General features: G+C 41.3%; 1 long non-coding RNA gene across 1 annotated transcript; it reads left to right on the top strand.

The window, feature by feature from the left end:
- The first annotated feature begins 20166 nt into the window (after positions 1–20166).
- Positions 20167–23758, top strand: LOC123519344. Its single transcript, XR_006678993.1, has 3 exons — positions 20167–20196; positions 20294–20559; positions 23698–23758. It is a non-coding gene; the product is annotated as an uncharacterized LOC123519344 (long non-coding RNA).

The following is a 23758-nucleotide window of genomic DNA, read 5'->3' as shown; positions in this document are numbered from 1 at the left end:
TATTTTTTGGGTGTGTGGTTTGATATGGTATTTTTTGTTGTTCCAGGGTTGCGTGGTAGGTGCATTCACTGGTCTGGATCAGGGTTAAATAGAGACCCTGGTCTGGGCTGTGTTGGTGCGTGTTCTGAAGAGATAACATAACATAACATAAATAATTGGATAACAAAGGGCCACCAGGGACCATCTATAGTCCGACACAAATATGAAGGGCGCTGAGGGGAGACCTATCGGGAATTCCCCGGTTGCGGCGTCGCCAAACGTCGCAGCCCCAATTATAGGATTAACACTGAAGTGTGGAGAAACGCCCATATCTCTCTCTCTCTCTCTCTCTCTCTCTCTCTCTCTCTCTCTCTCTCTCTCTCTCTCTCTCTCTCTCTCTAAAATAGACAAGTAGACTTGCATCTTTTTTTTTTGTTTTATTTTACTCTTTTCCCACACCACCCATGAGGTAAGAGTTAAGGTGCGTTTTTTTTTTTTTTTTATGATGTGTTTGACCCTGTAGGCATAATCCTCTCTCAGCTATTTAATCAGACAGTTCTTCGTCAGAAGTGTCCTTCACATTGTTAATAAAAGAATCCTCTAAGGAGAACTTGTTGACGCTGTAAATTAATTTCTCTTGACTATGAAGGTTGCGATGGTGAGTAGCGCGGACGAGATATTCTCCTTCCATCCTGAGTGACAGGGAGGGGAGGAGTGACTCGATTTGACCTGGGGATTATCAGCGGTCAGGGAGGTTGACCTCACCCATGTCCAACCATGAAAAGTAGCAACGCTGGAGAGCAGTGGTGCTACATTTTGTGGTATCTATACAAAATTATTGTCTTCATTACACTATAACAATATACGCTCTCTATACATCCTTATTAGGAATTTAGAGGAATACACTTTTATGACGGTTCATTAAGATGTAAGTTAATAATGAGATCGAAACATGCTACGATGCTTGGCGACGCCGCAGCCGGGGAATCCCCGTTAGGTCTTCTCCCCCTCTCAGCGGCCTTCATATTTGAGTCGGACTATAGGTTATCCTGTATCAGTCGCACAGCGACCTCGTCGTCAGTACTTAAAGATACACTTACAAGTACACAATACATTATATACTAATTCTAAATATTTGGCTTATTAACAGGGCTAAGTCCTGTAGCGAATTCCTCTACAATATGTGATCCCCATACATGGGGATCATGTCTTGTTTAACTATAGTAAATTTCTTATAAAAACTATCATGCAGCGCTATACATAATTATAAATCTAATAAATTTAAGTGCTTATCTAATCTGTTTTTAAACATTGTCAAACTAGTGCTATTTACAACCCCCTCTGGCAATGCATTCCAGAAGTCTACCACCCTATGACTAAAGCTGACACCCACATCCTTACACATCCCTTTTACCCGATCATTCACACCAATGGCCCTTTACAACCATTCCCACTACCAGGTACCCTGAAGCATTCCCTCTTAAGAACATCACATCAAAGACCATTGTAAAACATCTAGTATATTTTTTCACCTCGGTAGGAATTCCAAAACAAATTCAGTCTGACTAGGGTAGCAATTTCACTAGCCATTTTTTCCAACAGATAGTGAATGAGCTAAACATCGACCATGTTACCTCCTCGGCTTACCACCCCCAATCCCAAGGCTGTCTGGAGCGGTTTCACCAAACATTAAAATCCATGATGAAGAAGTATTGCTTGGAGCATCAAGGAGACTGGGATGAAAGTATTTCTTTCCTTCTCTTCGCTTTAAGAGAATCTCCTCAAGATTCTTTAGGTTACTCTCCTTTTGAATTACTCTATGGTAGACAGATCTGGGGGCCTCTCAAAATATTAAAGGATCAATGGTTTACTCAAAATACTCCTTCAAGCCCCAGTGTGTCTGACTACATCAGTAACCTTAAGAATAAAATCAGTGAAGTCAGATCTTTTGCTAAATCAAACTTCCTCAAATCTCAAACTAAAATGCAACAGAATTCTCTTCCCAAATCTGTCAAGAGAAGTTTCAAACCAGGAGACAAGGTTTTACTTTTTCTCCCCACTCCAGGCAATACTCTTCACAGTAAGTTCATGTTTTCGGTGAGCAGTGACTGTGCGGCGGCTGGGGTTGGGGAGGGAGACGTTAGGGGCGGCCAGGTAGTGGTGGGCAGTGACCGGCGCCACAGTGACAAGCCTACACGAACATAGTGACAATATCCATGATAATAACGAAAAGAACAGCGTGTGTGTAGCCTCGGTAAACACGGACACAAGATGGGTTAGGATGTGTGTGTGTGTGTGTGTGGCTGGGGGTGAGTGGGTACCTACTGCTGGTGACGGCAGCAGCCATGACCAGCCACAGTCTTCACCAGCAGCAAACGTAAGTAATATATTGGTGTAAGCCATCATTTCACGGTGCTGTCATGTCATAATCTAACGTTGGTAACCTCCATAACAACATATCAGTGAACTAACACCTGCAGGTACTTCAAAAACCCCAATAATTCAAGCCTTCAATATGTAAACAAGCTAGCCCTCTGACCCGTCACCTCTTTCTCAAGCCATTATCTGCCTCATCTCTCACTCAGCACAGGCCAGACAGGTCACAAAGTGAAGCTACAGATGTACTCTTTCATGTTCGTCGTTGAAATATATCAGCAATTGTCTAATTTGTGTGTTATGGAAGCTCAGTGAAGGGAAGGGGACTGGGATGTGACGTCACGAGCCGCCATGTTGTGACGTCATCAGCGGCTCGCGCCCAAATGTCCTGCCGGTCCCAGACTGTCGATCTCTCCTATTATTTATATTTGTCTCTGTTCATTTATTTCGAGTCACAAGAACCTTTTGACGGTTTCCAATGATAGTGGGTTGTTTTTTGCGTGTGTTCCATGCCTGAGTTGAGTGAAGTGCGGTGATTTATAGAGTGTTTGGGAGTCAGATGAGAGGGCGAAAATACGCTAAAATTTTCCCCCTCGCTGTGAGTGATTTTTTATTTGAGGTTGTAGCGAAGCGTTTGTGTTTTCCAAGAAAGGTTTATGATGGAAAAAGTGTGAAAGGCTCCTGATAAGTTAAATATGTGGACTGTAAGATTGGTTTGTAGCCGTGTTAAAATGTTAAACAACGTCGTTTTTTAAATGTTTATTTTTCTAATTGAGCGTGTTGGCGGGTTTTGATATTTTGAAATGATGGTTATAATTTTTGAAAAGCGTTATCAATCCTGTTGAAGGACATTGGTGGACTTTGGAATTGTTTTTAAGCATGTCGAAGTGTTAACACTTTATTTATTGTGTTTTTTGAAATATTTTCATTATTCCTCATTCCGGTAATATTTTTATATTTTAGGAGTTAGTTTTGATTGGTAACAAGTCAGAATTTCTATATTAGCGGTGTCCAGCTGCCTTTTTGGGAATCCTCATTTTCAAAATGGTTTGCATAACGTATATAAGTGACATCATCAAGGGGGGCGGCCCCCAGCTGGACTCAGACCCACATCCCGTTCCTGGCCGGAGGATGTGGGGGTGTTTGATTGTGTGTGTGTGTGTGTGTGTGTGTGTGTGTGTGTGTGTGTGTGTGTGTGTGTGTGTGTGTGTGTGTGTGTGTGTGTGTGTGTGTGTGTGTGTGTGTGTGTGTCTTCCGTTATAAAGGGGGAGCCCACCCACCAGACCCAACCAATACTCGCTCCCAGCCGAAGGGTGGGTTTGTGGTAGGTGGGTGGTTGTGGTTCTAGTTGTGTGTGTGTGTGTGTGTGTGTGTGTGTGTGTGTGTGTGTGTGTGTGTGTGTGTGTGTGTGTGTGTGTGTGTGTGTGTGTGTGTGTCCGTGTGTCCGTTATCAAGGGGGAGCCCGCCCACCTGACTCAACCAAACACTCGCTCCCAGCCGAAGGGTGGGTTTGTGGTAGGGTGGGTGGTTGTGGTTGTAGTTGTGTGTGTGTTTGTGTGTGTGTGTGTGCGTGCGTGTGTGTGTGTGTGTGTGTGTGTGTGTGTGTGTGTGTGTGTGTGTGTGTGTGTGTGTGTGTGTGCGTGCGTGTGTGTGTGTGCAATCTCATCTTTTTCTTAGCGCTGAAATGTGTCTCGGTGAGCACAAAGTTAGTGTGATCTTATAGTGAGGTGTGGATGTGAGGGCGTGAGGTGGGAGTGTGTCAGGCAAAGGAAGGGCAGCACATTCGAAGACAGCCGAGGTGATCCCACACCAGCTGAATAAATCCTCGGCCTTTTGTCTTGTGGCGGCGGGCGAGTGAGGTTCCTTGTGTGTGTGCGCGTGGCGTCGCGGTTAGTGACGTGATACTGTGATGGTGTGCGTTAGTTTATCCTATTGAGTGCGTCTTCCTCGCGTTGGATTTGGTAAGTTGAGGTGGTTATTTAAGCCTCATTATCACAGCAATAAAATACTAAGCATTAACCTGAACCACGTGACTCCTATACTGATCTCCGTTAATAATGAAATACTAGCTTTGATAAGCACACCACACTAACTCTCTCCTTCTCCTCTTTACAGGTGAGTACCCGTATCACAGGTCACACCGTGGGACTGTCACCGCTGGAGCAACCCTTCGGAATAAAGTAAAGTACGTTAATTACGGTTTGCTAGGCGTTAGGTGTTAGGCATAGGGCGATAGGCGGCGCGGCTAACCATTCTCTTCCAGGTACATGTTAATTATCTAGTCTTCCCCAGTAATGCCTTGGTTAGCGCACCGTGGCGGCGATCCAGGAGCCTCGTGCTGGTGGTGGTGGTGGTGGCGTGGCTGGCTGGCTGGCTGTCTGTCTGTCTGTCTGTCGCGGGCGTGCACGTGCTATCATATGGTATGTGAATGATTGAGTTTAGTAGGGTTAGTGAAATGATGGCCCTTGACATTCATTCCCAATGCTTGTGGGTCTATTAACTGTTTTCGGTGAGCAGTGACTGTGCGGCGGCAGGGGTGAGGAAGGGAGACGTGAGGGGCGGCCAGGTGGTGGTGGACAGTGACCGGCGCCACAGTGACAAGCCTACACGAACATAGTGACAATAGCCATGATAACAACGAAAAGAACAGCGTGTGTGTAGCCTCGGTAAACACGGACACAAGATGGGTTAGGATGTGTGTGTGTGTGGCTGGGGGTGAGTGGGTACCTACTGCTGGTGACGGCAGCAGCCAAGACCAGCCGCATTCTTCACCAGCAGCAAACGTAAGTAATATATTGGTGTAAGTCATCATTTCACGGTGCTGTCATGTCATAATCTAACGTTGGTAACCTCCATAACAACATATCAGTGAACTAACACCTGCAGGTACTTCAAAAACCCCAATAATTCAAGCCTTCAATATGTAAACAAGCTAGCCCTCTGACCCGTCACCTCTTTCTCAAGCCATTATCTGCCTCATCTCTCACTCAGCACAGGCCAGCCAGGTCACAAAGTGAAGCTACAGATGTACTCTTTCATGTTCGTCGTTGAAATATATCAGCAATTGTCTAATTTGTGTGTGATGGAAGCTCAGTGAAGGGAAGGGGACTGGGATGTGACGTCACGAGCCGCCATGTTGTGACGTCATCAGCGGCTCCCGCCCAAATGTCCCGCCGGTCCCAGACTGTCGATCTCCCCTATTATTTATATTTGTCTCTGTTCATTTATTTCGAGTCACAAGAACCTTTTGACGGTTTCCAATGATAGTGGGTTGTGTTTTGCGTGTGTTCCATGCCTGAGTTGAGTGAAGTCGGTGATTTATAGAGTGTTTGGGAGTCAGATGAGAGGGCGAAAATACGCTAAAATTTTTCCCCTCGCTGTGAGTGATTTTTTATTTGAGGTTGTAGCGAAGCGTTTGTGTTTTCCAAGAAAGGTTTATGATGGAAAAAGTGTGAAAGGCTCCTGATAAGTTAAATATGTGGACTGCAAGATTGGTTTGTAGCCGTGTTAAAATGTTAAACAACGTCGTTTTTTAAATGTTTATTTTTCTAATTGAGCGTGTTGGCGGGTTTTGATATTTTGAAATGATGGTTATAATTTTTGAAAAGCGTTATCAATCCTGTTGAAGGAAATTGGTGGACTTTGGAATTGTTTTTAAGCATGTCGAAGTGTTAACACTTTATTTATTGTGTTTTTTGAAATATTTTCATTATTCCTCATTCCGGTAATATTTTTATATTTTAGGAGTTAGTTTTGATTGGTAACAAGTCAGAATTTCTATATTAGCGGTGTCCAGCTGCCTTTTTGGGAATCCTCATTTTCAAAATGGTTTGCGTAACGTATATAAGTGACATCATCAAGGGGGGCGGCCCCCAGCTGGACTCAGACCCACATCCCGTTCCTGGCCGGAGGATGTGGGGTGTTTGATGTGTGTGTGTGTGTGTGTGTGTGTGTGTGTGTGTGTGTGTGTGTGTGTGTGTGTGTGTGTGTGTGTGTGTGTGTGTGTGTGTGTGTGTGTGTGTGTGTGTGTGTGTGTGTGTGTGTGTGTGTGTGTGTGTCTTCCGTTATAAGCCCACCCACCAGACCCAACCAATACTCGCTCCCAGCCGAAGGGTGGGTTTGTGGTAGGTGGGTGGTTGTGGTTCTAGTTTGTGTGTGTGTGTGTGTGTGTGTGTGTGTGGTGTCTTGCAGGTTAGCACCCCTATCACACAAAAATGTGCAATCTGAAATGGAAAAGAAAAATCTGATACCAAATCTAACACACACAATCATTCACAAATAAGCACCACTCCAATGCTTACCATAAACTAATTTGAAGCAATCCCACTCAATTAAAAACTCAAGAAAACTGCTTGTTCAGCTTTATATTCACCCTCGCGTTGGATCTGGTAAATTGAGGTTGTTATTTAAGCCTCATTATCACTGCAATAAAGTACTAAGCATTAACCTGAACCACGTGACTCCTATACACTCCGTTAATACACTAACTCCTCCTTCTCCTCTTTACAGGTGAGTACCCGTATCACAGGTCACACCGTGGGACTGACAGCAACCCTTCGGAATAAAGTCAAGTACAAATTACCACTGCTTACCATAAACTAATTTGAAGCAATATCCCACTCAATTAAAAACTCAAGAAAACTGCTTGTTCAGCTTTATATTCACCCTCGCGTTGGATCTGGTAAATTGAGGTTGTTATTTAAGCCTCATTATCACTGCAATAAAGTACTAAGCATTAACCTGAACCACGTGACTCCTATACTGATCTCCGTTAATAATGAAATACTAGCTTTGATAAGCACACTACACTAACTCCCTCCTTCTCCTCTTTACAGGTGAGTACCCGTATCACAGGTCAGTTTGCTAGGCGTTAGGTGTTAGGCATAGGGCTAACCATTCTCTTCCAGGTACATGTTAATTATCTAGTCTTCTTCAGTAATGCCCTGGTTACTTTTGGCTAAAATAAGCATCTTGTGTGTGTGTGTGTGTTTGTGTGTGTGTGTGTATGTATGTGTGTGTTTATATGTATTTACCTAGTTGTAATTTTACAGGGCCTGGGATTTATGTTCGTGTGGCCCCGTCTCCATATCTTCACTTATCCAATCTTACTTTAAAAGTATGCACACTCGTTGTAGACACTACTTCTTCATTTAAACTGTTCCACGTCTCAATACATCTTTGCGGGAAACTATATTTTTTAACATCTCTCAGACGTGTGTGTGTGTGTGTGTGTGTGTGTGTGTGTGTGTGTGTGTGTGTGTGTGTAAGTAAGATTATTATTATTTTTTTTACAGGTCTAATTAATACTTATTTCTTACAGGTCAAACTAATATCTCTCCTTTTCTCTGGCAGGACAAACTAATCTTTCTAAGTTCTTTAAACATATAGTGTTATTCATGCGTTTTTCCTGTTTTTTTGTGTTTTGGTGCGAAAAAAAAAAGAAACGCTTTTTTCCCTCTTTCTTTGGTTTCTCTATATTGCTTTGTTTTCTTCAATTTTATCGTTCTGAGGCATAAAATGTAAAATGACTTGAATATAAAAAATTTCAATCGATAATTTTTTTTTTTTCATAAAACATTTGAAAAACATAAATAAGACATTATAAGAAATATAATGTTTTGCCTGCTTTTCTGAGTTTTGGTGCATAAAATGCTGGAAAATACCAAAATAACCTGTTTTTGTTAATATGCATCTTAACATACAGTATTTCTGATTTTCCTTCCCCAAACTCCACTTGATTTACCACTATCTCCTTCCTTAACATCATCATGACTCCTCCTCCTCCTTTACCCACTCTGTCTCTCCTCCATATATAATACCTTTTATCTATGTGTATTTTTATTGCCTCATTTAACTTTGTTTCCACCAGGCATACAATATCTGGTTCTTCTTTCTTTATGTAATCTCTTAATTCTAATTTACTAGATAAAATCCCATCTATGTTTGTATGCATCATTTTTAATCTCATGTTCTTATAATTTTTAGTTAAACTTGCACCATTCTTTTCTCTTCTTTCTCTTTTATATACCATTTCCTTATCCTGTCTCCTATAATTCTCCAAAAAAATGCCGCCTTCTCCTCCTCTGACCTTTCATTATTTTTTTCTCTTGCTTCTGCCACCAGTTCATTGTGTCTCTTCCTTTCCTCCTCGTTTCTGTTTTTCTTTATATATATATCTTTGCAACCTTCTGTTTCTCTGAGTTTCGTTTTTCTATATAGTACTATTTCTGCTGCTGCTTGTGATTTTAGTAATATCTTAATTGGTCTCACTGTTCCTTCTTGATATGGTTCCATTCTATGGATTTCTTCTACTTCCTCTTCTAAGTTATGTCTATCCTCGTCATTCAGATGTTTTAGTAGGTCTTTTACTGATTTCATTTCGTCTTTTTCCCTTCTTGGTCTATATTTAACATTTTTTTCTTTCAGTCCAAAACTAATTACACTTCTTTTTTTCCGCAATTTCTCTTACTAAATTTTCTTTTTTCTTGAGGACTCCTATCATTTTGCTTGTCATATTTTCATCTCTTTCTTTTAACTGTTCTTGAAATACTTCTTGAAATGATTCCTTGTCTTTCTTATCTTGGATTCTCCATGCTTGTACTTCTTTTTTAATCACGTCTTGTACTCTTTCTTCTTCTTTGTTAACTAGATCTTTTAGCTTCTCTTTTTCTTTCTCGGCTTTACCGAGTCCTTCTTCCATCAATTTTATATAGTTCGCTGTTTGCACTTTTAATTCTTCATTTTCGGTTCTTAGCCTAGTTTCGTTTTCTTCCACTCTTTTGATCCTTTCTTTCAATTTCTGGAGCTCTTTATCCTGTTCTTCATTCTCTTTCATTCCCATACTCTCCTTTATCAATTTATCTAATTTATGTTTGATAGTCAAGGCTCTATCAAATAGTGAAGTTTGCGTCGTATCAAAGCCTTCAAATTCTCTTTCTCCCTCACCAACATTGTGTGTATTTACCTAATTGTATTTACCTAATTGTAACATACGGGAAAAGAGCTATGCTCGTACTGTCCCGTCTCCATATCTACTAATGTCCAGCTTTTTCTTAAAATCATGAATATTCCTTGCGTTGACCACTTCCACGTCTAAACTATTCCATGCTTCCACCCTTCTATGAGGGAAGCTATATTCTTTCACATCTCTCCTATAAGTGGCCATTTTTAGTTTTTTCCCATGCCCTCTCGACATTCTTTCATTCCACATACACAGATCTTCCCTATCCATTTTTTCCATGCCAATCATCACTCTGTATATTGCTATCAGGTCTTCCCTTTCTCTTCTGTTTTCCAGGGTCGGAAGTTGCATTCTGTTCAGTCTGTCTTCATAAGTCAAATCTCTTAAGTCAGGCACCATTTTTGTTGCAGCCCTCTGTACTTTCTCTAGTTTCCTTATGTGTTTCTTTAAGTTCGGAGCCCACTGTATTGTTGCATATTCAAGCCTCGGTCTTATCATTGCAGTAATTATTTTCTTCATCATTTCTTCATCTAAATATACGAACGCCACTCTTATGTTCCTCAATAAGTTCAATACTTCTCCAATTATTTTGTTTATATGTCTCTCTGGCGATAGGTCATTGGTAATTGTCACCCCAAGGTCTTTTTCTTCATGACTGGTTTTATGTCTTCATTTCCTATCTTGTACATACTCCTGATTCTTCTTTCACTCTTGCCAAACTCTATTTTCTTGCATTTTGTCGTGTTGAACTCCATTTGCCATGTACAGCTCCATTTCCATATTCTGTCCAAGTCTTCCTGGAGTAGTTCGCAATCTTTGTCACATCTCACTTTTCTTAACAATTTTGCATCGTCTGCAAATAGGCTCACATAACTGGACACCCCATCCACCATGTCATTTATGTAGACCGCGAACATTACTGGTGCCAACACTGATCCCTGTGGAACTCCACTCTCCACCAAGCCCCATTCTGATGGTCTGTCCTTAATTATTGTTCTCATTTCTCTTCCTACCAAAAGTCTTCCATCCATTTTAGTAAACTGCCATGCACTCCTCCTACCATTTCAAGTTTCCAGATCAGTCTCCGGTGTGGTACCTTATCAAAGGCCTTTTTTAAATCCAGATATATTCCATCAGCCCAACCATCTCTTTCCTGTATTACATCTATCACCCTCGAACAGTAACATATCAGGTTTGTCGTGCATGAACGCCCTTTTCTAAAACCAAATTGACACTCACAAAGTATGTCATTTATCTCCAAGAAGTCTGTCCATCTATTCTTCACCACCCTCTCACACATCTTAGCTACCACACTTGTAAGTGACACTGGTCTATAGTTCAATGGGTCTCTCTTGTTACCTGATTTATAAATTGGGACAATGTTAGCTCTTTTCCAGTCTTGGGGCACTACACCTTCCCTTAATGAGGCATCAATTACTTCACAAACTTTTTCTGCCAGTTGCTCCCTGCATTCTCTTAAAATTCATCCTGATACCCCATCAGGTCCCACAGCTTTTCTCACTTCTAAACTCCCCATCATATTCTTGATCTCCTCCACAGTTACTTGAAACTCCTTCATAATCCCCTTCTGTTCCATTACCAGTGGTTTGTCAGAAGCAGTCTCCTTTGTGAATACCTTCCGAAAGCATCCATTCATAGCCTCTGCCATTTCCTGGGATCCTCACTGCATACTCCATTTACTTCTAAACTTTCAATACTTTCTCTATTTTTGATGTTGTTGTTCACATGTCTGTAAAAAAGCCTTGGTTGGTCTTTACATTTATCAATTATATCCTTTTCTTGTTTCTTTCTTTCTTCTCTTCTAATCAACACATATTCATTTCTTGCTCTTTTGTAACTTTCCCACTGCTTAATCCGTCTTTTCCTTCTCCACCTCTTCCATGCATCCTCTTTTCTTGTTCTAGCCTTTTCACATCTATCGTTAAACCAGTCCTGCTTTCCAACTTCTCTATGTTGTCTTATTGGTACAAATTTTTTCTCACCTTCTTTGTATATTTTTATAAATTCCTTCCACTTTTCATTTGCTCCTTAGCACTCTTGAATTTCATCCAATTTGTCTCTTGAAAGAATTTCTTTAGGTTTCCAAAATCTGTCTTGGCATAATTCCATCTTCCCACTTTATATTCTTCATTTCTTGTAGCTTTCTCTTCATCTATCACCTTGAACTCCAAAACTGCATGATCACTCTTTGCTAAAGGGCACTCCACCCTCATCTCCTCAATGACCATTGGCTCTGTACTAAAGACCAAGTCCAGTCTTGACGATGCTCCCTCTCCTCCAAACCTAGTATCTTCTTTGACCCACTGAGTTAACACATTTTCCATTGCCAGTGTCAATAGTGTATTTCCCCATGTTGTCTCTGATCCTTCCATTGACCAGTCCTCCCAACACACCTCTTTACAATTAAAATCTCCCATCATTATAGTTCGTTCACAGCCACCCAACATTTCTTCCAGACATGTTCCTGTATCACTTATCATTTCTTCATATTCCTGTACTGACCATGCATTAGTCTTAGGTGGTACGTACACCGCTATGTAGTGCCTCTTTTTTCCTTCATTAGTTTCTGCTCTGATCTTTAGCACTTCTGCCTTTCCCATACCTTCTTTCACTTGATCCACCTTTATATCTTTTTTAACCAGCAACATCACTCCTCCTCCCATCTTACCTACTCTATTTCTTTTCCAAACATTATATTTCCCTTCTCCAACCATCATCAGGTCTTCTCCCTCTCTCAGTTTTGTTTCAGTAAGACCCACAATATCTGGGTTCTTGTCCCTCAAGTAATCGTTGAGTTCTAAAATCCCCGATATCACTCCATTTATGTTGGAATGTGTGTGTGTGTGTGTGTGTGTGTGTGTGTGTGTGTGTGTGTTTACCTTCATAATTTCTTTGTCCATGTAGTGAAATGCTCTTCCAATATTCCTTAGCAAATTATATATTTCTCTAAAAATTCTATCAATATGGCTTACTGGTTGATTGTTTTCTTCCATCGTCACTCCTAAGTCCTCTTCCTTTTTAACTTTCTCCAGTTCTACTCCATCTCCCATCTTATAGATTCCCACAGGTCGTCTTTCACTCTTTCCCATTTCCATGACATGGCTTTTCACATTGAATTCCATTTCCCACTTTTTACTCCATTCCCAGATCTTATTTAGGTCTTCGTGCAGATTTCACAATCCTCTTTTCGCTTTATAACTCCGCAGTTTCGTATCATCTGCAAACAGATTTATGTAGCTGTTCACTCCTTCTGGCATGTCGTTAATATGAATGTGTGTTTATGTGTTTGTGTATTTACCTAGTTGTAGTTTTACAGGGCCTGGGCTTTACGCTAGTGTGGCCCCGTCTCGACATCTACACTTATCCAATTTTTCTTTCAAACTATGCACACTCGTTGCTGACACCACTTCTTCACCCAAACTGTTCCACGTCTCAACACATCTTTGCAGGAAACTATATTTTTTTTAACATCTCTCGGACATCTTCCCTTCCTCAGCCATTTACTATGCGATCTTGTTGTTTGAATGTCATATTCTTCTCTCAGTCGAACCTAACCTCGTAATTTTATTTATTTATTTATTTATTTTTAACTAACCTAATAAAACCTAACCAAATATTTGCAGGTCCGCAGAAAACGACACGCCGATTTATTTGAAGTCACCACACCCATTTTGTCCACCGCCATCACCAGCACCAGGTCTTCCTTGTCTATTTTTTTAGTGCCATTGACTATCTTGTACATTGTTATTAGGTCCCCTCATTCTCTTCTATCTTGTAAGATTGGCAGTCACATTTCCTTCAGCCATTCTTTGTATATTAGGTCCTTTAGTTCTGGCACCATCTTTTTCAGCAATCTTCTGTATCTGTTCTAATCTTCTTATATCCTTTTCAGAACTCGTGGAGACCACACCACAGCTGCATATTCCAGCCTTGGGCGTATCATGCTTGTGATGATTTTTTTCATCATATCTTTGTCCATGAATTGAAATGTCATTTTTATATTTGTCAACATTTTACATGATAATCCAAATATCTTGCTTATGTGTTTTTTGGGTTCAGATTTTCCTGTATAATCACTCCCAGATCTTTTTCCTCTTTAGTCTTCATTATTTGTTCCTTATCCATCAGGTAGTTCCATACTGGTCTTCTCCTACTCTTTCTTAGTTCCATTACGTGACATTTCTTGGCATTAAACTCCAATTTCCACATCCTGCTCCATTCATAGATCTTGTTTATATCTTCCTGTTGTAACAGCAAAACGTCCTCCCTGGTTTTGATAACTCTTAGCAGCTTTGCATCATCAGCAAATAGATTAATATAACTGTTTACCCCATTGTGAATGTCGTTTACATAAATCTGGAACATAATGGGGGCTAACACTGACCCTTGTTGCATTCTGCTGGTTACTTAACCCCAGGTTGAGTATGTATCTCTGATCACAGTTCTCATTTCCCTGTCCTTCAAATAATCCCTTATCCATTCTGGTAAGGTTCCTTGCAATCCTCCTATGTTCTCTAGTTTCTAAAGTAATCTTTCATGAGGGACTTTATCAAAAGCTTTTTTCATGTCCAGGTATACTGTGTCCACCATCTGTCTCTGCTTTCCAGTCCTTCTGTAACTCTCGAGTAGAAGCTTAATAAGTTTGATACACATGACCGTCCTGTCTTGAACCCAAATTGTCTGTTCTATATGACTTTTTCTTCTTCCAGATGTTTAACCCATTTTTCTTTGATAATTATTTGACACAACTTCCCCAAAATGCTTGTAAGTGACGCTGGTCTGTAGTTTAGTGGTTTAGTTGCCTTTTGTCCTTTAAATATCGGTATTACCTTGGCTGTCTTCCATTCTAGTGGAACTTTCACTTCATTTAGTGAACTTGTAATTATTTCCCAAATTGGTGTGTATTTACCTAATTGTATTTACCTAATTGTAACATACGGGAAAAGAGCTATGCTCGTGTTGTCCCGTCTCCATATCTATTAATGTCCAGCTTTTTCTTAAAATCATGAATATTCCTTGCGTTGACCACTTCCATGTCTAAACTATTCCATGCTTCCACCCTTCTATGAGGGAAGCTATATTTTTTCACATCTCTCCTATAAGTGGCCATTTTTAGTTTTTTCCCATGCCCTCTCGACATTCTTTCATTCCACATACACAGATCTTCCCTATCCATTTTTCCATGCCAATCATCACTCTGTATATTGCTATCAGGTCTCCCCTTTCTCTTCTGTTTTCCAGGGTCGGAAGTTGCATTCTTTTCAGTCTGTCTTCATAAGTCAAATCTCTTAAGTCAGGCACCATTTTTGTTGCAGCCCTCTGTACTTTCTCTAGTTTCCTTATGCGTTTCTTTAAGTTCGGAGCCCACTGTATTGTTGCATATTCAAGCCTCGGTCTTATCATTGCAGTAATTATTTTCTTCATCATTTCTTCATCTAAATATACGAACGCCACTCTTATGTTCCTCAATAAGTTCAATACTTCTCCAATTATTTTGTTTATATGTCTCTCTGGCGATAGGTCATTGGTAATTGTCACCCCAAGGTCTTTTTCTTCATGACTGGTTTTATGTCTTCATTTCCTATCTTGTACATACTCCTGATTCTTCTTTCACTCTTGCCAAACTCTATTTTCTTGCATTTTGTCGTGTTGAACTCCATTTGCCATGTACAGCTCCATTTCCATATTCTGTCCAAGTCTTCCTGGAGTAGTTCGCAATCTTTGTCACATCTCACTTTTCTTAACAATTTTGCATCGTCTGCAAATAGGCTCACATAACTGGACACCCCATCCACCATGTCATTTATGTAGACCGCGAACATTACTGGTGCCAACACTGATCCCTGTGGAACTCCACTCTCCACCAAGCCCCATTCTGATGGTCTGTCCTTAATTATTGTTCTCATTTCTCTTCCTACCAAAAGTCTTCCATCCATTTTAGTAAACTGCCATGCACTCCTCCTACCATTTCAAGTTTCCAGATCAGTCTCCGGTGTGGTACCTTATCAAAGGCCTTTTTTAAATCCAGATATATTCCATCAGCCCAACCATCTCTTTCCTGTATTACATCTATCACCCTCGAATAGTAACATATCAGGTTTGTCGTGCATGAACGCCCTTTTCTAAAACCAAATTGACACTCACAAAGTATGTCATTTTTCTCCAAGAAGTCTGTCCATCTATTCTTCACCACCCTCTCACACATCTTAGCTACCACACTTGTAAGTGACACTGGTCTATAGTTCAATGGGTCTCTCTTGTTACCTGATTTATAGATTGGGACAATGTTAGCTCTTTTCCAGTCTTGGGGCACTACACCTTCCCTTAATGAGGCATCAATTACTTCACAAACTTTTTCTGCCAGTTGCTCCCTGCATTCTCTTAAAATCCATCCTGATACCCCATCAGGTCCCACAGCTTTTCTCACTTCTAAACTCCCCATCATATTCTTGATCTCCTCCACAGTTACTTGAAACTCCTTCATAATCCCTTTCTGTTCCATTACCAGTGGTTTGTCAAAAGCAGTCTCCTTTGTGAATACCTTCCGAAAGCATCCATTCATAGCCTCTGCCATTTCCTGGGATCCTCACTGCATACTCCATTTACTTCTAAACTTTCAATACTTTCTCTATTTTTGATGTTGTTGTTCACATGTCTGTAAAAAAGCCTTGGTTGGTCTTTACATTTATCAATTATATCCTTTTCTTGTTTCTTTCTTTCTTCTCTTCTAATCAACACATATTCATTTCTTGCTCTTTTGTAACTTTCCCACTGCTTAATCCGTCTTTTCCTTCTCCACCTCTTCCATGCATCCTCTTTTCTTGTTCTAGCCTTTTCACATCTATCGTTAAACCAGTCCTGCTTTCCAACTTCTCTATGTTGTCTTATTGGTACAAATTTTTTCTCACCTTCTTTGTATATTTTTATGTGTGTGTGTGTGTGTGTGTATTTACCTAGTTGTATTTTACGGGAGGGGAGCCTATGGTGGTGTTGTCGCATCTCTGTATCTCAGTGTCTAATTTTGTGTTCAAGTGGTGGTGGTGGACTTTGCACACACCACCTCTCTGTCCAGTCTGTTCCATATATCTATCACTCTCTCTGTCTTCAGTCTCTTTCTCACCGTCGAAATGTTGCATCCCTTTCTATATTTTATCGCTATTTTCATGGTAACTGTTTTACTGATCTTGCTAACTGCATGCCTCCCTTCCTCCTGCGGCCACGCTGCACAAGGCTTTCTTCTTCCTCTCATGCTTATTCTGTCCAACTCTCTAATGCAAGTGTTAACCAGTACGCTCAATCATTCATCCCTTTCACTAGTAAACTCTGGAACTCCCTCCCTGCATCTGTATTTCCGAATTCCTATAACTTGTCTTCTTTTAAGAGGGAGGTATCGAGGCATTTGCTCCCCTAATTCTGGCTGACAGTTTTGGCACTTTTTGAACTCTTTGGAGAGCCAGCGCTCAAGTGGGCCTTTTTCTAACTTTGTTTTTTTTGCCCTTGGCTGGCTGGCCCTCTTCCCTACATTAAAAAAAAAAAAAAAAAAAAAAAAGTTTTTCTTGAAGTCTCTTCTGTAGTTGTCTTTTGTGAGTTTTAGTCTATGTCCTCTTGTGTACCTTGTGTCCCTCTTCAGCAGGTCCATCCTATCAGGAAGCTCCATATTATTAATTATTCTGTAGATGGTCGACAGGTCGCCTCTTTCTCTTCTCTGCTCCAGTGTTGGTCAGTCCAGTCTCTTTTCATACGTAAGAGCCGACGAGGTTGGGGCCAGTTTGGTGGCCGCTCTTTGTAGCCTTTCAGTTTTGGTGATATTCTTCCTGGTGTGAGGTGACCACAGTACTGCTGCATACTCCAGTCGTGGTCTAATCAAGGATGCCAATAACTTTTTCACCATATCTTCATCAATATATGTGAATGCAATTGTAATATTTCTCAGTAAGTTGTAGGTCTCACCAACAATTTGATTGATATGTTTATTGGGGGACATTTCCTTTGTTATGAGAACTCCCAGGTCCTTTTCACTTTCCACCTTCTTAATCTTCTCTTCTCCAAGTCTGTATTGTCTTGTTATCCTATTTTTGCTCTTCTCAAATTCCATTATGCTACATTTGTTAATGTTGAATTCCATCTCCCATCTTTTCCTCCATTCCCATAGTCTATCTAAATCCTGCTGTAGAGTTCCACCATCATCGTGCGAGCCAACTTTCTTCAAAAGTTTTGTGTCGTCTGCAAAGAAACTCGTGAAGCTTTAATTTGTGTATGGGTGACTTTTGACGTGCTGGAACGCATTCCTTACTATTACATGTTGTAGTGGGTTCGGTATACGGTCATTTTGATTTACGCTAAGGTTTTCAGGAACGCACGTGTACCGTATAACAAGGACTTACTGTATATTGTTATGATATTGTATTTTTGATTGATTGATTTCAGCTTCAATATGGCCTGTGAAGGAAAAGGTATGCAATCTATTTTCTGTATAGCATGTTTATTGTTAAGTCCTCGTTTGTTAGTGTGTCGTGCATGAATACCTTTTTTCGACCTAACAATTAGTCGTATGTTGTATCTATGGTGGTGTTTGCTTGATTTAGGTTGAACCAATACTAAAGTGTGCTTATTGTGTTGTACAGTTTTGTGCATGAGAAGTGAATGTTATTACCTTTAGGTTTTCCTATTACACTTGTGTGTAGTTTGTATTGCTTTGCTTTACATTGTTTTTGCTTTGCCTCACTGATTATATTCATATCCTTGACCAAATATACTTTATTGCCAGTCTAACTGGTTTTCATGAATGGAAAGACAATGGTATGATTTTTTTTCCTGAATTGAAACATGTTTGTTTGCATTGATGTAGGATACCTAGCTATGTGTTAAAATGCCTAATGTATATTTGACTTGCTTGTGTGACGTCTCTGCTTGATGTGATCAACTATGTAGCTTTTGTCTGCATGTACACCAATTTACTTTTCTCTATATATACCTTACTTCTTTTGCTTGTTACATTTATTGTGTATGGTTCAAAAAACTGAAATTCACTCAACATGTTGTGTTCCATTATAATCATTAGTGACTCAAGTATTTTCTGTTCTGTGAAACTAAGCCCCTCCTACACGTCATTCCTACCCATTATCCTGATAATTACTCAAATGTCAATTTTTCACTGCTTAACTTTTTATCTTTTTTTTTTTTTTTTTTTTTTCAAAGTAATCCCTTTGGAAGAGAATTAAGGGTTAAGACACATTTCAAACTAAGTTGGGCCTCCCACCTTGTTGTTATTTTATGAGAGCCCATTGTTTGTTTGTTTGTGTTGCCATCATGTAAGACACAGTTTCCCTTACAGTTTTGATCATCACTAGGATTGAGAGACTAGAGTACCCTGACTTATAGTTTTCTCTTCAACATTTTTAGAAAAATAACAACAATTATGATGAGACAAAGCATGATTAATACATTGAAGTATTCATTATTGTTTAAATATCATATTTAGATACTAAACATGAAATAAAAACACAAATAAACCATTGTTTTTTTCTGCTACCTTTATTGTAATTGTTGACTCAACACACTACAAAAAGGTACATACACACATACTGTGTATGTACCTTTGGGCATGTGTATATTGGACTAAGGACTCCACCCTCTGGTTTTCCAAGCTCAAAGACTTCCTCAGAGGAGACTGCACCTTGAAACCAAACCTGTGCTGTTCTATTGTACAAATAGTCCCTGATCCACCATAATAATCTACCTTTTACACCTTTGAGAATGAGTTCGTCTATAATAATAACATCTTTGTTGGCCCAGTCGAAGGCACCCTTGAGATCAACGAAAGCTCTAAGGCTAGTATTAACGCTTTGGCCACTAGGTATACGATAAAGGAAGATTAGAACATGGCTAAGGGAGCTGGCGTTGGGTAGCCTGTACGTGACGGAGAAGCAGAGACGAGGGAAGGGAGGCGGAAGGTTGAAGGTGGGAGCCCGGCAGGGTGGATGGGACAAGGGGGAGTGTGTGGCGTGAGGATAACAAGCAGTTAGCAGCGTCTTGTTCCATGTCCCTGTGCGAAAGTATGGCAAGAAAACAAATCGAGTGCGGTATATAATTAATCTCCCACCAATCTCATCTTTTTCTTAGCGCTGAAATGTGTCTCGGTGAGCACAAAGTTAGTGTGATCTTATAGTGAGGTGTGGATGTGAGGGCGTGAGGTGGGAGTGTGTCAGCCAAAGGAAGGGCAGCACATTCGAAGACAGCCGAGGTGATCCCACACCAGCTGAATAAATCCTCGGCCTTTTGTCTTGTGGCGGCGGGCGAGTGAGGTTCCTTGTGTGTGTGCGCGTGGCGTCGCGGTTAGTGACGTGATACTGTGATGGTGTGCGTTAGTTTATCCTATTGAGTGCGTCTTCCTCGCGTTGGATTTGGTAAGTTGAGGTGGTTATTTAAGCCTCATTATCACAGCAATAAAATACTATGCATTAACCTGAACCACGTGACTCCTATACTGATCTCCGTTAATAATGAAATACTAGCTTTGATAAGCACACCACACTAACTCTCTCCTTCTCCTCTTTACAGGTGAGTACCCGTATCACAGGTCACACCGTGGGACTGTCACCGCTGGAGCAACCCTTCGGAATAAAGTAAAGTACGTTAATTACGGTTTGCTAGGCGTTAGGTGTTAGGCATAGGGCGATAGGCGGCGCGGCTAACCATTCTCTTCCAGGTACATGTTAATTATCTAGTCTTCCCCAGTAATGCCTTGGTTAGCGCACCGTGGCGGCGATCCAGGAGCCTCGTGCTGGTGGTGGTGGTGGTGGCGTGGCTGGCTGGCTGGCTGTGTCTGTCTGTGGCGGGCGTGCACGTGCTATCATATGGTATGTGAATGATTGAGTTTAGTAGGGTTAGTGAAATGATGGCCCTTGACATTCATTCCCAATGCTTGTGGGTCTATTAACTGTTTTCGGTGAGCAGTGACTGTGCGGCGGCAGGGGTGAGGAAGGGAGACGTGAGGGGCGGCCAGGTGGTGGTGGACAGTGACCGGCGCCACAGTGACAAGCCTACACGAACATAGTGACAATAGCCATGATAACAACGAAAAGAACAGCGTGTGTGTAGCCTCGGTAAACACGGACACAAGATGGGTTAGGATGTGTGTGTGTGTGGCTGGGGGTGAGTGGGTACCTACTGCTGGTGACGGCAGCAGCCAAGACCAGCCGCATTCTTCACCAGCAGCAAACGTAAGTAATATATTGGTGTAAGTCATCATTTCACGGTGCTGTCATGTCATAATAATCTAACGTTGGTAACCTCCATAACAACATATCAGTGAACTAACACCTGCAGGTACTTCAAAAACCCCAATAATTCAAGCCTTCAATATGTAAACAAGCCAGCCCTCTGACCCGTCACCTCTTTCTCAAGCCATTATCTGCCTCATCTCTCACTCAGCACAGGCCAGACAGGTCACAAAGTGAAGCTACAGATGTACTCTTTCATGTTCGTCGTTGAAATATATCAGCAATTGTCTAATTTGTGTGTTATGGAAGCTCAGTGAAGGGAAGGGGACTGGGATGTGACGTCACGAGCCGCCATGTTGTGACGTCATCAGCGGCTCCCGCCCAAATGTCCCGCCGGTCCCAGACTGTCGATCTCCCTATTATTTATATTTGTCTCTGTTCATTTATTTCGAGTCACAAGAACCTTTTGACGGTTTCCAATGATAGTGGGTTGTTTTTTGCGTGTGTTCCATGCCTGAGTTGAGTGAAGTGCGGTGATTTATAGAGTGTTTGGGAGTCAGATGAGAGGGCGAAAATACGCTAAAATTTTTCCCTCGCTGTGAGTGATTTTTATTTGAGGTTGTAGCGAAGCGTTTGTGTTTTCAAGAAAGGTTTATGATGGAAAAAGTGTGAAAGGCTCCTGATAAGTTAAATATGTGGACTGTAAGAGAGGTTTGTAGCCGTGTTAAAATGTTAAACAACGTCGTTTTTTAAATGTTTATTTTTCTAATTGAGCGTGTTGGCGGGTTTTGATATTTTGAAATGATGGTTATAATTTTTGAAAAGCGTTATCAATCCTGTTGAAGGAAATTGGTGGACTTTGGAATTGTTTTTAAGCATGTCGAAGTGTTAACACTTTATTTATTGTGTTTTTTGAAATATTTTCATTATTCCTCATTCCGGTAATATTTTTATATTTTAGGAATTAGTTTTGATTGGTAACAAGTCAGAATTTATATATTAGCGGTGTCCAGCTGCCTTTTTGGGAATCCTCATTTTCAAAATGGTTTGCGTAACGTATATAAGTGACATCATCAAGGGGGGCGGCCCCCAGCTGGACTCAGACCCACATCCCGTTCCTGGCCGGAGGATGTGGGGGTGTTTGATTGTGAAAGTGTGTGTGTGTGTGTGTGTGTGTGTGTGTGTGTGTGTGTGTGTGTGTGTGTGTGTGTGTGTGTGTGTGTGTGTGTGTGTGTGTGTGTGTGTGTGTGCGTCTTCCGTTATAAAGGGGGAGCCCACTCACCAGACCCAACCAATACTCGCTCCCAGCCGAAGGGTGGGTTTGTGGTAGGTGGGTGGTTGTGGTTGTGTGTGTGTGTGTGTGTGTGTGTGTGTGTGTGTGTGTGTGTGTGTGTGTGTGTGTGTGTGTGTGTGTGCGTGTGTGTGTGTGTGTGTGTGTCCGTTATCAAGGGGAGCCCACCCACCTGACCCAACCAAACACTCGCTCCCAGCCGAAGGGTGGGTTTGTGGTAGGGTGGGTGGTTGTGTGTGTGTGTGTGTGTGTGTGTGTGTGTGTGTGTGTGTGTGTGTGTGTGTGTGTGTGTGTGTGTGTGCGCGTGCGTTTGTGTGTTTGTCTTCGTTATCAAGGGGGAGCCCACCCACCTTACCCAACCCAACACTCGCTCCCAACCGAAGGATGGGTTTGTGGTAGGGTGGTGTGTGTTGTGTGTGTGTGTGTGTGTGTGTGTGTGTGTGTGTGTGTGTGTGTGTGTGTGTGTGTGTGTGTGTGTGTGTCTTCGTTATCAAGGGGGAGCCCACCCACCTGACCCAACCCAACACTCGCTCCCAACCGAAGGATGGGTTTGTGGTAGGGTGGGTGGTTGTGGTTGTAGTGTGTGTGTGTGTGTGTGTGTGTGTGTGTGTGTGTGTGTGTGTGTGTGTGTGTGTGTGTGTGTGTGTGTGTGTGTGTGTGTGTGTGTGTGTGTAATAATAATAATAGTAATAAAGGGTTTATTGAGACAAGCAGCTCTGTAGCTGAAAATAAACATTTTACAGGAGAAATATCCTAATATTACATGCTTAAAATTCATCACAAATTTAGTCAGTGTCCACGAGTTAATTATTTTGATTATTGTGGGCACTGCACTATTTTTGTATGTGTGTATCCGGGCCGGGCACGTATGGGGAGCGGCTTCTGGTGGCGGACACTGTCGCTGGGAGGGGAGCTGCCGGAGGAGTAGGCTCCTGTGGCGCCAGTGGAGAAGCTTTGTGGGAAGCTGGTGGAGGAGGTGTTGGTAGCGAGTGTGAAGGGTGGTGAGGTGTAGGGTGTGGAGGGCCTCCTGGTAGGTAGTGTAGTCGTGTGTGTGTGTGTGTGTGTGTGTGTGTGTTTTCCTAAGATTAAGCTTTGTGTATTGTTTGGGTGGTAGCTTTAAGATAACTTTGTTATTTTCTTTAGTTTGCTTGTTTGTTTGTTTTATTATGTGAGTTACTGTGATAATAATATTGTGTGTGTGTGTGTGTGTGTGTCTGTCTTGTCTGTGTGGGCGTTGGGGACAGATAGAGAGGATGTTAGAAGAAAACGATCACGCGAAATTTTGGCAAGCGATTAACTGGCCAAGGGAACTAATGGTTTTGTTTTACATTAATTCTCTTTCACTCGTTAACTTTTGGTTTTAGGTCAGTGTTGGATGCCTGAGAAGAGAGTTTATATTGTCTAATATTTTTCGAAAGAAATATAAAGTGGAAATGGCTGGATGTTTTGGCAGCGTTATAAGTGGAAATGTTTATATACATTTTATATACTTAATTTAGACAGTTTTTTAAAACTAGTTAAGCAGGAGATGTTTTGATGGTTTGGATACTAATTAAAGTATCTATCAAGTCATAAAAAAGTAAGCTCCCTCCCTACCTCCCAGTTCGTCGATATTTTGCCTAATATCTAGTGATTTCTACGTGTTTTCCTGTGTTTCTTGGCTCAGGTGTGTAGATATTAGTAGCAGAAGGAAGAAGGAAAGAGAGATAAAGGAGGGTGAAGAGGAAGGAATGAGAAAGGGAGGAATAAGTGGAGGAGCAGGCAAGCCACAATAGGTACTCTCCCTCCACTTCCTCAATATTTTGCCTAATATCTCGTGTTTTCTAAGTGTTTTGATGTGTTTCTAGGCTCAGGCGTGTAGATGGGAGCAGGAGAAGAAAGAACAAAGGAAGAGGACGAAGAAGAAAG

This window comes from Portunus trituberculatus, chromosome 45 (genome assembly GCF_017591435.1).
Source record: "Portunus trituberculatus isolate SZX2019 chromosome 45, ASM1759143v1, whole genome shotgun sequence".
Lineage (NCBI taxonomy): Eukaryota > Metazoa > Arthropoda > Malacostraca > Decapoda > Portunidae > Portunus > Portunus trituberculatus.
This window is presented reverse-complemented; position numbering and strand designations above follow the sequence as displayed.